This window comes from Berghia stephanieae, chromosome 6, assembly GCF_034508935.2.
Source record: "Berghia stephanieae isolate SIO BIC M18660-M18661 chromosome 6, UCSD_Bste_1.3, whole genome shotgun sequence".
Lineage (NCBI taxonomy): Eukaryota > Metazoa > Mollusca > Gastropoda > Nudibranchia > Aeolidiidae > Berghia > Berghia stephanieae.
In genome coordinates this window covers 2698910-2709369 of record NC_088365.1, presented here as the reverse complement: position 1 = coordinate 2709369, position 10460 = coordinate 2698910, and positions in this window count along the sequence as shown.

The window sequence follows — 10460 nt, the reverse complement described above, 5'->3', positions numbered from 1 at the left end:
CAGTATTTAGGATTCAAGATTTAAGATTCAATGCTTATTTTAGGTTGTTTGCCATTACAGAATACAAATCAAAACCTCATTTCCAATTTACAACATCAACATAAAAACAATGTTGTTGTTTTTGTTTTTTTTTGTTTTTTTTTTGAAGGGGGGGGGGTTTCTTTGTTTTTTTTTGTTTTTTTTAAAACAAGAATTAAATAAATTACCTGTTACTGTGGATGGGCTAATACAAAAAGGTTAACTTAATAGGAAAAAGTAATGAGGATAATGATTAGAATTGATGTGCTCAAAGGTTATATTTGAAAAAGATTGGCTACACGGAAACTCCCTCAAACTCTCTGCGCATTCGGGTGCTTGAGGAAACAGCGCCTATGTGCGCTTATGTGGTCTTATGGTATGATAATCGCCTACGGATTGGAATGTCCTGGGTTTAAGTACTATTCTAAGCGACGCGTTGAGTCCTTGGAAAAGGCTCTTGATTCACGTTGTCTTACCGTACTCGTGTGTAAAATGAGTAGCTGTCCGTTAACAGCGTTGCCTCTATCCCCAAAAATATAATATCGCCTAATAGGCGTCATGTCCCGTCCTTATTGTTAATGGTATTGTTGGACAGGCATCCATTGAACGCTTTGAGCACGTTTAGTGGATATTGCCCTATATAAAAGCTCAATATAAAATCTCAATTTTGGAACACTTCTAATAAGTGGTTGGTGTATTTGTTGTCTTCCAACATTATGGACCATACAATATTATTGGACTGAGGTCGTTATTGTTTCTTTTTAAATGAACTTTCTCTTTATCACTGAGGCTGGTTGACTTCGGGTATTCCCAATCACCCAGAAGACGTGGCCCGCTTTTCTGATGAATACAAATCAAAACATGGCGACTTCTTAGTGAACAACATCAACATAATCATATTATTAAAATCGACTAATATCAATTGTTTTCGTGCATATGCTAATTTTTAAAAGTTAATTTCAAAGAGAAAAAAAAAGTAGACAATGGTTATTATAACACCGGTGCTCAGTATTATAATATTGGTGAAGAAGGGCTATAAGGAACGTTGCTATTAATATTAGTTTTTGTCATTGTAGAAAATTACCATAGCAGGGGTTCCTGGTGGAATCGAGTAACCTTGTGAAGAAGATAAGTTTTCACTCGTCCCAACTATCGAGTATCTTCAGCTGGGGTGTAATGGTGGCACGTCTACCGTAATCAGGATGTCTGAGGTTCGATCCCCAAATGAGGCTGGCTGAGTTTTTTTTATGTATTTAATAAAAAAAACGTGAATCTTATTTCTGCTCTGTGCCTGGCAATGTTTCATACACACTTTTTTTCAGATCATTAAAGAGGAGCTATTTTCACCCTCACGGATTTAACAAATGTCAATACATTCACTCGAGTATCATAATCTAAAGCTATAAATATTATTTTTTTTTTTTAGTATCTAAATCGCCTCGATATAATACCGTTTGGGGCGATGGGTTAAATAAGACGTGCACTTGTTTGAAGGTCTGATAACCCAATTCCCATTACAACAATGTTAAACTAGGCCCATACGTGGGTTCGGATGTCAGACCTGCATATATATATATATATACGTCGGTTACATAAAGCCCATAATATTTCGATGAAGTCTTGGAAATTGACTTTTGTGACCCAAATCCTCAAAACGGTATTATCATAATTCGGGTTTAACCAGATATTAAAAGCGAATTTGTAGATGAAGTTATCAATAATATGAAATGTTATTATTGTTTCTTCAATGAAATAAGCACGGTGTCTCAACTAAAACATATAACCTTAACTCAAGTTCCATATTCGTGACCCACCGTCTCGAAACGGTATTATGTTGGGGTAGACTAGATGCAGAAAATTTGATTTATAGCCAAAATAACGAAATCTGAGTTTGATTTCTATTGGTTATGATGGAGAATAAATACAAATTCTTACAGCTCGAAAGCTCAAAGTCCGTATTATTATTATATCACTTCAATTCGAAATTCAACTTCAACTTTCAACTTGTGCTTTTATATAGAGCAATATCCAGTGAACGTGCTCAAAGCGCTTTCAAAAGGGTCCCTGGCCAAGAGCAACATTTAACATGTAGAACGAGACATGACCCCTTTTAGGCGATGTAACAATTATTTTTTTTTCCGACAGAGACAAGACTGTTAACGGCCAGGTACACATTTGACACCTGAGTACGGTGAGGGATGTCAGTAAAGAGCCTTTTTCAAGGACTGAACTATGTGCCGAGCGAGGCTCGAACTCAGGACTTTCTTACCCGAAAGCGAGTGGCATACCACAAGACAACATAGCCGCACAATAAATTCGTTTTTATGGGTCTAATTCATCCCTATTGAATGCCGTTTTGAGTGGGTCATATGTTTTACTATAAACTCAATTTTTAGCACGTCAATCACCACGAGTAATATCAATTTGAACCAGTGGGTTACATTTTGGAATTAAAAAAAAAAATACCATGTGCTTGTTTCCCCCATCTGTTGCTGTCTGGTTATCGACTATGACCTCTCTATAGGGATATAATATACGATTCTTGGGAGTTTCGAACAAAGTACCAATGCCGCTGTGTGACCTTAGGTGTTCACATTGGGAACGATTCGAAAATATCAAACTTAGGAGTTCTAGAATCTTATCAGAATATCCCACAATATCTCACATATTTAATATCTTGTCAAAACTTAATCTTTCTTTTTTTTTTTATTCGTACAATGACATGTTTTGTTTTGTTTTTCTTTGCTTTTTTAAAATTCATTAATTTTATTTGGGGGGGGGGGGGGGGGGGGCTGGGAGGGCATCCGCGTCATAACTCAGACACACTACCATATTGGCATGCTACCTCGCATATACTCATATCCTCTATCGTTATCATATTCATAATACCCTGTCACAAAGTGCGCACGTAAACCGTATGCTTATGTAGCGCAGTTTGCAACCTTGTTTATGTGTGCTATATTCAAGCTACGACACCGATCAATAACCAAACACAATACGTTGATAAAGGTTTTGAAGCTAAATGAAGATATATTGTATTACAATATAACAAAGATATTATGAGATATAAAGATGAAATGATAGATGTAATAAGTATGAAATCAAATGGATGGATGACAAATTGATGGAGATGGTGTGATGATGAATATGATATGAAAGCGATATGAAAATATATAATTAAATCAATTAATTATCAATACTTTACCAAACCGCTACCACATCAGACAATCTCACAGATAGGTTGCAACCATCACAGTCATACAGGCAACTAATAATTAACTAACTAACTAAACACAATCCAGACGTGTAGAAGAAAGCCAAAAGAGTGTCCTTGATATTCAACAAAAACTGTAAGGTTGTTCTAATATTGTTAATTTGTCTCTTCTTGAAATTGTTCTGATTTCACAGTATTCATAAACAGATCAATTGTTTCTCAATGTTCTGATATTAAAATAAGCAAATGGTTCTTCACAGGTAACTTATAAAACAGGCAAATGTTCAGTTTCTATTAGTGTCAAGCTATGAGCGTATAGCCTAAAGTTGGCTTGTTAAAGCCCAGCCTCCAACGGCTCATTCACTTTAAAGAAAGAAAATGATTTTGTTATAATATGATAATCATACGAATATAACTCTATCTATATTCGAACTCACTCAATATGTTTACTTTAAATGAGTAAATATTATTTTACTTTAACAAATCAATTTATTAATGTTGATTAATATTGCTTTACTTTGTAGATATGAAATAATAATGCTTTATAGCAAGAAAAGCTTATTTTCTTTACAACAAGAATATATTACACAATTAATTTCATTATCTGATTAATTAATTGAGAATCAAAATTTAAAGTGATATTATGATATTGATATCAAAACACAATCATAATTGTAATCACAACATATTATTCAAAATCTCACCAGAGCCGAACAGATTATTGAAATCACAAATTAAGTCTACACAAGACTTAAATCACACTCTACACAAGAGTTAACACAAAACGTGTTTCAGCTCGAACTTTGAGCACTACAAAGTCTACACAAGACTTTAATCCAACTCTACACAAGAGTTAAACAAATGAGCCTAAAAGACTCCGCTGTGGTTATCGCTTAGAGACTATGAGCCTAAAAGACTCCGCTGTCTGATCTCTTTTGAGACAATGAGCCTAAAAGACTCCGCTGAGTGGTCTGAAGAAACTGCTCAAAACTCTGGCATTTATAGGCAAAAATCAAGCAAACGAAGCAAAATTCTACCCACACAAACGGATGTTAGTCATATCCGTAAACATCTGAAATTCCTTAAAACTCCCCCAGATTCCATAATCATGGACAACAACAACCCATCCTGATACCGGACATCCTCATATCAAGGATAAATAAATTCGTCAGCCCCATAGTTACGAGATATCAATCAAGCCATACCATAACAAAGTCACTCCCGTAGAATACAGGGATCCTACTTTGCTTATAAGTTTACGGCGAAAACAAGATTGATGCCTTTCTCACCATAACACCCACACTACGTAGTTTAATTCAAACTTCCGGGCCATAGGTGCATGATCTGATACGACCTGTATCAACAAAAGAAGGGTTGTTCCGGAGGGATTACAATAACAACAACAACTAATACTACGACGACGTACATCCTGTCGTAAACTGACGCCTACACGGAAGCATTTCGTTACATACCCCCTTCTACTTTGCCCCTATTAAGATACGGTTTAGTTAAATAGTGATATCAACCCGATTGATGATATTATTTATACGTGCGTCTATGTGGTCTAGTTGTATGACACTCGCTTTCGGATCGGAAGGTCCTGGGTTCGAGCCTCGCTCGACGCATTGTTGAGTCCTTGGAAAAGGCTCTTTACTCACATTAACTCACCGAACTCAGGTGTAAAATGAGTACCTAGCTGTTAACAGTTGTGTCTCTGTCAGAAAAATCGTAATATCGCCTAACAAGCTAAATGTTAAGTGCTGCTGTTGACCAGGGACCCCTTGTAAAGCACTTTGAGCACGTTTAGCGGATATTGCGCTATATAAAAGCTCAATTCTTTTAATACGCTTATTCTCAATTGATGGTATCATATTTTATTAAATTTTACATTTTAGTCTAGTTGTCTCATATTTTCTTAGATATATAAAAATTTGGTGTTATAATAAGATTTTTAATCGAAATCGGTAACTTTTATCTTGTCCCACATTTTGGATGTTGCTATTAGTTAGGATCCCGTTGTATAACTCTTTCAGCATATTTTGGTGGGTATTGCCAATAGAAAATCCGAAGCTTTTTATAAAGCATATTATTATAATTATTACTATTATTATTATTATTATTATTATTATTATTATTATTATTATTATTATTATTATCATCATTATTATTATTCATCATTATTATTATTATTATTATTCATCATCATTATTATTATTATTATTTTATTATATCATTATTATTATTATTATTATTATATATTTATTATTATTATATTATTATTATTATTATTTTTATATATTATTATTATTATTATTATTATTATTATATTATTATTATTATATTATTATTTTTATTATTATTATTATTATTATTATTATTATTATTATATATTATTATTATTATATTATTATTATTATTATTTATATTATTATTATTATTATTATTATTATATTATTATTATTAATTATTATATATTATTATTGTTAATATTATTATAATATTTATTTCAGTGCTTCATTCAGTCTTGACTCCAAAACCACAAAGCCACAGACCAACGTACAAAAAGAGTATACAATTCAAACGGAAAACCCAAAACCCAAAGAATCACTTGCCAAAAAAAACCCAGATTGTTGAAAAGAATCAAGGCCGTGGAAAGCTTAAGTATATTATTTACAACACGGTCTGGTCTCCCTTTATTGACTGGCCCCAGACAAGGACTGACCACAACATTGAAATGACCACAACATCGCCTATCACTTAATAGGGAATAGATTTTACTCGATGGCCACTACTTCTAGTCTATTCTATTTATCCAACAACAAATCCAGTGAATGACAAAGGCAGGCAGGGGGTACTTCCAGCCACTCTGGAATATTCCTAGTTGGTTACAAACCTATTTCCTTCTATGTAGAGGATTAACAACGCATAAAGAAAAGCATAAGGAGTTGAGTGTGTGACCTTACGGTTTACTGCTGCTGCTGCGATGACCGTTCTAACGAACAATCATCTCCGACCGATGTTTCTGAACGATGGCCTTTTCTGTATTTTCATTTATTTTTTTTTCTCTTCTTTTTGTTTATTCAGGGTCCGGACAGATTGACCGGATGTGAGAGAGTCCCCGGGGTGATAGGGAGGAACCCCAGGGGCCACAGGGGTGTACGTCCATTTGTGTGTGACGGTCCCCGGACATCGTGTCCAGTCCATTGTTGGACGTTTGTCGTTATAAGGTGATCAAAGTCGCTATGGCCGGGTTAATTCGACAAGAGCGCGTATTATTGTTATTGTTGGTATCATCATCTTTATCTTCAAGCCTATCAGAAGTCACCAGAGCTGACCAGGGCCAAAACGATTAAGCCACGAGTCTGAAATGACTAAAGAAAAAGAAAAAAAAAAAAAGAAAAGAAATCTCCCGCGAAAGAGGAGGCAGTTAGCGACCACAATATGGCCGTATTAAAAAAAAAAAAAGAAAAAAAAAGAGCATTTTTTATATTTTAGCCAAAAACTTGTCCTTCAAATATCGTTCACATAAAATTATCCTAATTTTGTTAAAATAAAATCTCCTACCTGAGATTCTTGAATGACTTCCTTGAGGTCCCAGGAATGACAGTTTTTAACAAGTCGAAGGTCATATCATTCGATCAATAATTGAAAGACGATTTTTCTGGCCAAAATTTTGAAAATATATTTATATTTCAAAGAACAACAGAGTGGCAGATATTGTTTTTGTTTTGTTGGTTTTGTTTTTTGTTGTTTGTTTTTCGTTGTTGTTGTTGTTGTTGTTGTTTTAAATTTATCTGACAATTTATATGTTTCTTCTTCCTTTTCCTACAATATGTCAAACCTTTCTTTTTTTTTTTTTTTTTTTTGGACGATGTACCGCTTAAACAAAACACACCTCTCTCAAGATTTCTCTCTCTCTCTCTCTCTCTCTCTCTCTCTCTCTCTCTCTATCTATCTATCTATCTCCTCTCTCTCTATCTATCTATCTCTCCCTCTCTCTTTCTCTCTCTCTCTATCTCTCTCTATCTATCTATCTATCTATCTATCTATCTATCTATCTATATCTCTCAATGTATCTCTCTTTCTCTGTCTATCAATCTATCTATCTATCTAAATATTTAACATCTATCTCTCCGTCTCACACACACAAGCAAACGCAGACTTTCCTTACTCTCTCTCTCTCTCTCTCTCTCTCTCTCTCTCTCTCTCTCTCTCTCTCTTCCTCTTTTCTATCTGTCGATTAATCTATCCATCTATCATTCTCGCACACACACACAAACAATACACGCACAGAGAGACATTCTCTGTTCTCTCTCTCTCTCTCTCTCTCTCTCTCTCTCTCTCTCTCTCTCTCTCTCTCTCTCTTTCGACATAAAACCAAATTGAGACAGCGTGGCTCAGATTACGTCATTAATTTCGTACCTAACATGTTCGAATACCTACCGCGCTGTAAAATAGAACAAAAAAAAAAAGATACATAAATAAAAATTACAAAATAATAAATGAACAAAGAAAGCAAAACAAAACGAACACAACACAAGGCCGAAAAGGAAAATAAATAAATTTTTAAAAGGAAAGAAAACAAAAAAGAAAGAAAACAACAAAGAAAAAACAAAAATAAACACCAAAAAAAACCCCCATAGCAATTCTTTTTTAAAACAAAAACAAAACAAAACAAAATGGAACAAAATAAATAAAAATATAATAAACCAGAACCAAAAAAAAATCAAAATCAAAACAAAATACAACATGTCAAAAAAATATGTATTGGTGAGTGACCAGTCCAGGTTTGTATGGCGGAGAGGGGAGACTCAGTGAAGCGTTGACCACAATGGCCAGTCAGAGGCTGCTTTGATTCAATGACCGTTTATGAACACTGATTGTCCTCTCCCCATCCCCCATCTTCCGGACAAACTGACCCACAGTCTGTGACTATTGGAGCGTCCAGCCTATACAAAATCCACACGCTACCCTGAACACCAGACTACCCAGAATAAACGTCTACTGCCGATAAAAGTAATAATAACAATAATAATTATAGCAATAATATTAATATTTCTATAGACATGCTTTTAAAAATATTTTTAAGATACAAATTCTGGGTGCTATTTGGATGCTAAATGACGGCCATTGATCAGCGGGGCTCTTTGATAACCTGGAGATGTTGCCCCATTTGGACTGGCAAGGATGTCAATACCGAAAAATCTTAATAGCTCTGATCACCTGTAATGAATTGGTCTATATATCACTGTGGAGGAAGACATTCCCATTATAGGGCCATACCTACATTCATTTCACTTTCATTTGATGTTGAAATGGAATGGAGATTTTATATCATTGACAATAACAGTGAAATCTAGGCATGGGGGGTTGGTCAAGCTTAACATCTTTGATGAAAACTAGGCACGCGCGTTTTACACCCATTTAGAGCAACAGGAGGGCAGTTTTTTTAAATTTATTTGGAAAAAGATGACTTTTTTTTTTAAGGAATCATTTGCACGAAATTTGTCTGATCCCTTCATGAAACAAATGGCTTCACATTCATTTCACATTCATGATCAAAGGGAGAGGTTTGTGCTGCTTAGAATGATTTGACACTCGAGGAGTTAGTTTAGTACTTCTACATTTGTTCCTCTTCGCCTCCCTACCCTCATCCTCCTCTCTCTCTCTCTCTCTCTCTCTCTCTCTCTCTCTCTCTCTCTCAATCTATATATCTATCTATCTCTCCTCCTCCTCCTGCTTCTCTTCTTTTTCTTACTCCTCCTCCTCCTTGCCCCCTCCTCCACCTCTTCCACTTCCTCTCCTATTTCCTTGAAGAGGGTAAAATTCAGGAACAGAGAATAAAAATTGAGTTACTCTGCTGCACTCGATCCTATATTTTTCTTTTTGCTGTTGTTGTTGTTGCAATATGGTATGTCAAAGTATATTTTTTTAAAAACAGTATTGATTTGGACAACCGTCTCCTTTCTACAAAAAGCGTAACCAAATGGAAAAGAAAAGGCTACAAAGACAAAGTAAATGGAGCTTTAGTAAAGCACTAAATGTCCTCAAAGCATTCTACTAGGGATTCCAAAAAGCATTGTTTAGCAAGTAGGACAAGACATCAGACAAGTCGCTTGTAAGATGGTATTACAATATTTGTTTTGACAGAGACAACGCTCTTAGCAGCCAGATACTCATCTTGAGTGCGCTGAGAGAGTATGAATTAATAGCCTTTTCCAAGAATTCAACTTTACTCCGCACAGAGCAGGTCTCGAACCAGACACCAACCTTCCAAAGGTGAGTGGCATATCACTAGACCACAATGCAACATATTAGATTGGAAAGAAAAAAGCTAAAGAAAAGGTATGCGAAATATTTTTGAGAAAATTATAATTACAAGGTAATGCCAACCAAAAGAAATAAAAAGTTATAAATGTTTGGCTTTGAGACATTCACGACCCTCATACATCTGTCTTGTAAGAATGAACCTCTTTCTATGACGTCTTTCAACTCTTCAAGATTGTCAGATTGGATCTCAGCTCGTGCCAAGAAGAAGAAGACGGATTGTAGAAGGCAATTTTCGTACGATTCAAAAAAACATTATACCTAATATTGACAAAAATACAAACAAAACACAAAAACTCCATTTAATTCATATTATATGAATCAAGCCTTTCAAAGATGCACCAATGATTTTCTAAAGAAAGCTCAAGTTTGTATATTTTGACAAGACATAATATATACGATCTGAGTCTATTGATAAGCAAGGTTTGTTTTGTGTTTTTTTTTTCACACTTAAATGATATTTAAAAAGTGTTTTTTCAAAGAGGGGGAAAATCGGTGACAGATTTCAAACCGTGCACTAGGCGACCTTATGACTTTTTTGGGGGCTTAGAAAACGATTTTGTACAAGGCTATAATTACGTCCTCACAGCAAGTCATCTATATCTTTGGCGTGCTGAGAAATAAACGGTAACCTTTGGCTTTGACACGCGCCGTTCGGTGACGAAGACATGACGCGGTGGAGATGAATCTGGAATAATAAATATGTCAAAATAACCATTTCTATTTTTTTCCCTCAAGCACCGGAACGGCTAATTATAATCTGTATTTCACCATTCAAAATTAAGATGAACAAATTTAAATAAGTTGAGATTTTTGCTGCTCGTCACATGGTAAGGAAACAAGGCATGTGTGGCAGTTTGTATATTATGCTAAGTCTATCAATATTGATGGCGCGGGGGAG